The sequence below is a fragment of the Cryptomeria japonica genome, chromosome 9 (assembly GCF_030272615.1).
Source record: "Cryptomeria japonica chromosome 9, Sugi_1.0, whole genome shotgun sequence".
In the NCBI taxonomy this organism is placed as follows: Eukaryota; Viridiplantae; Streptophyta; class Pinopsida; order Cupressales; family Cupressaceae; genus Cryptomeria; species Cryptomeria japonica.
Window position 1 is genome coordinate 606,833,733 of NC_081413.1, and position 7,678 is coordinate 606,841,410.

Sequence of the window (7,678 nt, forward strand, 5' to 3'; positions counted from 1 at the left end):
GTGTAGAGATTGCTATGAAATCCAACAGTCATGCTTGTTTGTAATCTCGATGAGATGATTAGATTTTTGTTGTGTTACTGACCTAATTGATTTGTATTTAAGGTCGATGAAGTTGTTTTGTTAAGTGTTAGCAAGAGTTGGCAGAAATCAGTTGAGTGTGTGGTTGTCGAACTGGAGAATGATTCTACAGTTTAAGTAAAGGCAGATAGAAGCTTAAATGGATCTGATCAAGCAAGTGTAAATATATTCAGACAGATCAAGAAACTCCTGTTGTTTTCTAACAATCACTGCAGAATTGAAATCCCCTAACCGGGTAAGCTCTAATAAGCTTGGTTACTTATTAAATCCTCTAACAAGGTGGTCCATTAGATTGGGTTTTCAAATCCTCTACTGAGGTTACTGCTTACAGGGTATTTGCTTCTAACAAGGCATTTGTAGTCAATCCCTTAACCGGGTGATTCCTAACAGGATCAGTTCTTAACAGGACTTTTGTAAAAGCTTTAACAAGCTTGGCTCCTAACAAGGCTAACTTCAAAAGAGTTCAGATATTATATTGTGAGTCCCATCTCACTGTGGTTTTTACCTATTTGGGTTGTCCACGTATAAATACTTGTGTCATGTGGTGAATGTTTTTGTGGTTATGATCTTATGGTTGATTTGATTAACTATTTAACTATTTCTGATAAGGCATGATAACTGGAAGCATTGAGAAATGAAACATTGGCATATGATAAAGCATTTGGATGTTTACAAGTTAAATGTTGTTTACTGTTTAGTTGCTGTAACAATCAACCGATATTCTTATGAGTATTGATCTTGATAGTGGTATTTCATTGATAAGTTTACTTTGTATGTTTGAATTTGAGTTTGGGAAGTTTGTATCAGTTTTTCTATTTACTAATTCACCCCCCTCTTAGTAATCGACCAGATACTTATTCTTTCATCATACCATCAGTGTGTACATCTTCATATAGTGGTATCAAAACAAATCATACCCATGCAAGGGGGTCCAAGCACCCCCAAGACCTTTCTGCACACCTTCAAATCTATCTACATTAGGGTTTAAACCTTGTGCATGCCTTGGACTTGCACTTGAGCCAGGTAGTTGGTCAATCAAGTCTTGATTAAACTGTCTATCCTTCTTTTGACTCTTTGATTTTTGTTGAGAAGGGGTTTATGAAGAATTTGCCATTTTGTTGAGGTTTCTAAGAATACTAGGATGTAAAAAAGTTTTCATAATGATAAAACACAACATTTCTTCTTATAGATCTTTTTGCAAATGGGTTTGAACCAAATAGGGTCTCAATTATAGTGAACATACTCTATAATTCGACAGTCACCATAAATAGCAATCACAATAAGAGCATACAAGCACAAATCCTAGGACTTACTATTTTGAAGATATCTTATTCTATTTCAAATTATTGGGGAATTTTGATCTCCTTTACCATCAAGTAGTTTGAAGCTCAATGATGCTTATGCTAGAAACTGAAAAATCTAAAATTTTCTTGTAATGCAGTTGATCGAAAAGACCCAATTTTCTCAGTAATGCTCACTAATTCAGAATCCTATATTGTCACTAAAGTGACGACTGAGTTTGAATCTCCTTATTGATTGAAAATTCCCATCAACCTAATCCTTTTAATTCATTAACGTCGTTGGGTCATTGGGACTCAAGAGGATGCCCCAACAATATGTACACTATTGGCAATTTGGAGGAATTGATTGTGTTGCATTGATGTTTGTCAATGATGTCAACACTAGCTTATTTGGCTGTCTACCGGGTTTCGATAGAGTGGTTGGATTGTGATGTTGATCTGGAGATCATCTCCGATATTCTTCGGTATGTTCAGTTTGGTGGTATTGGTTTGTTTCGGTCAATCATGTCATTCAGATGCGTGTCACATTCAATTGGTTTGGGATTTGGTGATCCGGAAGCTATCATATGTTCTAGTAAGCCTTTTGGTTACCGGTAAGGGTTTTGTTGACAGAGGTTTGTTGAAGATCTTTTGATGGATTCAATAAGTGGTGTCGGTGCAGCTTCTAGAAGGTTCTCAAGATGCTGATGGTTATCATGTTCATGTTCCAGTTGATCCGTGGTGTTGCATTTGGCTTATGGCGACCTATTTTAGGTTTGGTGCTATTCTGCTAGGTTATGGACCGGTTTATGTAATGTGTTGGTGGATGCTCCCGATGCGTTACCGGTTGGATTTATTGTTTGGTTAATGTTGTTTCGGTCTTAGGACGACTTGGATTATCATTGGTTTGCGGGTTTATGTAATGGATTTATTGTATTATCTTTTAGGTGGCCGACCTAATTGTTTAGGTCTCGGGTTTGTATAAATATGATGTAAGATATCTTTGTATCTATCATGGGATAGACGGTTACCGATGGGTTATGGGATTATCTATTTGCGAATAAGGTTGTAATCATCATATGTAGAGGATTTGGTCGATCATAGGTGATCGAATTGGGTTTGTGTAAGAGGTTTAATACCTCTGGTATTGAGCTTAACCGAAATTGTACTCAAGCATAGGAGATGCTATTCTTGCAGTTCAATCTTCTTTTTGGATTGTAGTCTAAAGATTTCTTGTAGTCAGTGAGGCTCCTTTTGTAATGAGTAGTGAGCTCTAGGTAGTGTGCCTTTTGCATGTGCAGGCCCCTTATATGTAATATTTATTCGGCTGATCATTGGATAGATATTGTGGGTCTCCAATACCACCGTGGTTTTTCCTCCTTGAGGTTTTCCACGTGTAAATATATGGTGCTATGGTGTTCATCTTTGTGGTTGCATTATTACTTCTTGTTATTTTATTTTATGCATACCGGTTAATAAGTTGTTGTGCTAATAAGGTTAAAATTAATCTTACTAGTAGAAAATTGATTCACCCCCCCTTCTTAGTGTTCTTGGATTCCAACATACACATCCCAGTGATGAGCCATCTTTCTTTTCCTTTTAGACTGGATTCTTTGATTGTGGAGGCTTCAACAATGCTAGCATGATGAGCATAATCCCAACAAAGTATTTATTGCTTGCCATATTTACCACATGGGCTGCCACATCAACTAGCTTGACTTTTGCTTATCATCGTTGGATCGTTGGGGCATTGAAAGACACCCATCAATACCCACATTATCCATCGATAGGCCCTTTGAGATTATCATAGCATTGTTGGGTCATTGGAACCCATAAAATGTTCCAACGATCAACCAACTTCTAGTGGCACACTTCATTTTCTAGTTCACCACCTGCATGTGTCGCTATGTGCATCACCACTATTACTATTTTTCATTGTTGGATCGTTGAGGCCAAGAAAAGGTCCCAACAACATACATGAGCTCCTCCAACATGTTTTTATTGCCACATTACTCTTATAGCCAGCCCACCAATTTAGTTTGCCACCTCATCGTTGCATCATTGGGGCTCAAATGAGTGCCCAATGATGGTTGAGGTTTCAATGATGAACATTTTCTTGCTTGGGTCATATGATTAAACAAACTCATCGATGGATTGTTAGATCTTGAAAATCTGCCCAACGATAGGTGTTGTTTCACTGATAGGAAAACCATTTAAACAACTTATTATGCACGTAGACATTTGACAAATTATTAGGACACATAAAGGGTACGAGGAGTTTGTGCGCTAAAGGTGTAACAAAATATTAGGCTTAAGGTACTTATGAAGAATTCAACTGGGCTCGACGGGGAAAACTAACACTGGGGGCCAATTAACTCAATGATAATAATACACTTAATGATGACTAATGCAACCCGTGATTGGATATCACAAGTCAATAAGTGTGAAAGAATACAACATAATGAGACTACGAAGCTAGGGGTTTTTATTGAGCTTAAAAGGCAAAGTGAATATCTAGATCTATCAACTTTTTATAGTCCTAAAAAGACACTTTCAAGATAATTCAAGCGTGTGGAAGAATTGCTTTCAAATTGGCCCATTTATATGATACAATCTTGCCACTTCCATATAATAAGCAAGTCTTGAAGCTATATCAAATCTAAAACAGGTGCCCCCTATTCTTGTATTATGGTAGTTTAGGTGGTTTGTCTGAATTTTGGTTTGTGTCTAATTTTTTATGTGTGTATCTCAATCCTCTCAGGCTCCTCACTGAGTTATTTTATTTTTAGATTGTTACCCAATGTTGCTAAACTAGAGATTCTAAGTTCCTACTACATTCTTATCAATATTGGTCCCTATTCATAGCCAACTGTTACCATGGTTTTTCACTCCATTTTGATAAACCATTATGTTGTTTATTTATGTGGACTGAATGAATTCCTAAATGTCTCAAGAGTCTTGAGTATTGTGTCTTTTCTCTAAAAGTTCTTTGAAAATCTCAATACTTAGTCATTTTTATGTCTTATCAAAATTTACGTGTGGTTTTGAAACCACTATTAGACTTTGTTGAGGTTCTCACAACCCATTTGGATCCCGATGAAGATATATCTTGTTAATAATCTTTCTAAAAGTTCAAAGTATTTTTCATTTTTCACCTTTAGTCCCAGACTTGACAAGTCATTTGTTCCTTCAAAAATGATCAAAGTCTTTCCCTTATTAAAGGCAACGAACATGAGACAATTTTTGACAACCTTGTCAGAGGTCATTGGGGTTCTCACAACTTGACATTTCTCCAAAAATTTTCTTCATTACAAAGTTTTCAAAGTGAAATAAATAAAAGAGAAGGGAAGTTTCTTTTAAGGTGACGAGCATTGGGAGTTTTAAAACCAACATTGAGAGTTGACATGGTTTCCACAACCTTGTCGGACTCCGACAAGAAACTCAAAACCAAAGGAATAGAAAGAAAGGACCAAGAAGAAATGAGCAAGGAAGAAAGAAAGGAAAAGTAAGTATCTACTCTCAATCGCTCAAAAGTCAATCTCACTAGTATTGGTGCTTCATTTTCAAAACTCTCTACACAAAACTGACCAACACAAGGGGACACTCTATAAATTTTTTCCTAGAATTCAAATCTATTGTTTTAAGTCAAACCTACAAAGATGAAATATAAGTACTTGGGGTTATAGGAATATTTTTGGACTAGACAAAACCCTACCCAAAATTGGAGACACACTAGGGTACATAAACCTTGATGAATTTTGGGAAAGGGTTAATCACCTAAATAAGCATCCAATCACACAAAGATTAACCAAGAGTGATTTGCTTGAGGCTTCTAAATTCCAATTGTGGTGTAATCTATAGATTTGGTTCTTGCATGCATAAATAGGTGCAACCTAGAGATTAGGGAGATAAAGACTAATGATGACAAAGTTTTAATCACTCTAGACTAAGCCACAATTAGTGGATGTTTTAGGCTTCTAGAAAGGGCAATATATGCAAATTGGGACTTTTCAATTTCATAGTCACAATTCAGTGAGAAAAAAGGGGCTTTACGGAAACATAATAGCTAGGGAGTGGTTTGCGACACCCAAGAAATGGCAAGACCAATTACAGACCATACACAAGTCTCATTTTAAAGGGGAGATCACTGAAATTATAATTCTATTGCATAAGTTGTGAGATAATATGAATGCACATAAATTTGAAGATTGGATGTTTTCTTTGTGCAAATCATATGCACATGAGAATAATACCTAGATTGGGCTAGCCTAATCAGCGATAGACACCATTCGATGATTACAGATTTTTCTCTTAGTAAATTTTTATATGTCATCCTATTTTTTCTACATGATAGATTGCACTAGGTCATGGCTTGGGCTTAGGCGTGTTGAACTCTATGATAACAACATCCAGTCTACAATTACTATCCTGACTTGCAATTGGAGATGTGTTGAGAGGAAAAAGGTTGGAATTCAGTTTCCTATTAAAATTGGACACTACATATGTAAGCCTCTATTTGATTCTCTTATTATTGAAAGGGACGCGGTTAAATAAACCATCACTACCTATGATTGCTACATATTTCCTTTTGATAGCAAGGACTTTGTCAAGAATAATCTGTATTTGGGCTCTACATTTTATCATGTGCCATGTATGGAAGACTACTGGGCAAATTGTTTGGATGAATATGAAGTTAGAAAGAGGAGTTCGATAAGGATGAGCTTGAAACAAAATTGTTACATTTCAGTTAGGTTGGGATATAGAAGGGGTGGGGTCAAATGATGAATCTAATCTAGTTTACCCCATTTTTACTTCTAATATTCAAATGCACCCCACAATCCCCATTGATTAGAGCTTGTAGGAGCCAAAGGACCTTCATTAATAAGGATTGTTGTGGTCCTGAGAAGAACCCAACTATGACTAGCCAAGAAAAAGGCAGAAGCATCAAAGGTCTACACCAAAGGAGGATAGAAGGCACAAGGTCAAACTAATCCTAGTTCTATAGGGACTTCTTCCTCGACAATGCCCACCCCAACTAAACAAACTATTACTCTAGGTGGAACTAGAGGTGGAGACGAGCCACTTGAAAAGAAAAAATCTCCAAAGAAGACATGTGGGGATGGTTTGACTAAAGATATTGGAATGAGTGAACAAGCAAATAAGGATGCAGGTAGAGGAAAAGAGAAATGATGCAAAAAAAGAGAAAGAAGAGATGAGGGGCAAGAGCAATGAGTTAAAAATAATGGAAATATATTCTTCCAAACCCTCACAAGAATCTAAAAACACCCCTCAAAAGGATAAGGCTCCTTCATCTTTCCCTTTAAATCTACATAATGCCACAAAAACTCCCCCACTTAAGAGGGCCCTCTAGTTCACTCCTGATTTTTTGAAAAGTGCTCTAGGTTCTCCTTCTTCTCCATCATGGTTTGGAGAATAAATTGTCAAAGAAGAGAAAAGTTGAGCTTGTGAAATTGCCAACTGATGATATTGTAGACAAATTACTATAGGTATTGTAGACACCTAAAAGTTGCACAATGAATTAAGTGAATCTTATTCATTTAATTATTCTTAATTCTTCCAATTAATTAAATTAAGATTTAATTAATATCCCTATTCTTCTAATTAGCCTAAGGTTTGATAAAGTACCCTTAAACTATCCTAACCTATTAATTAAACTAAGGTTTGATAAAGTACCCTTAGCCATTTAATTGAATAAATCTTATTTATTTAATTAAAATCCCCTTTTCCCCTTTTTGATTAAATTCACATTTAATTAAAATCCCTTTTGCATTTAAATAAATCAAAATTTATTTAAAAATCCCCCCCACTTGCAAAATCCTATAAATGCAAGTTGCATCCCCTTTTTGGCTAAATTAAATCATTTTAATTTACCAAAATTACCCATTTTCCCTCACCCACTTGCAAAATCCTACATTCCCCTAATCATTCTTCTAGAAGCCTTCTAATCCTATCCTAATCATGTCCTATTCTCCTAATCATGTCCCATCCCTAAAATTGGGGGAGTCACTTCTCCAAATTTGGAAGAAAGTCTTTAAAATGCATTTAAGACTTTATCTATTTCAATTAGTTAACTTGTTGAGTCTTCCAAACATGTAAGCCTCTTACATAAACCACTAGTGGTTTTCCTCTTTGGGCAAGTTAGCCTCCAAGGTTTTCAAAAGGTCATTGGGCAACAAGGGGAAAATGGGACAACCATCATGGACAGACAGAGCAAGAACTTACAAAGATCATTGGGATGGGCATGGATGAAGTTGCAGATAAGAATACTGTCACAGAGGTCCATGATACTCAATATATAG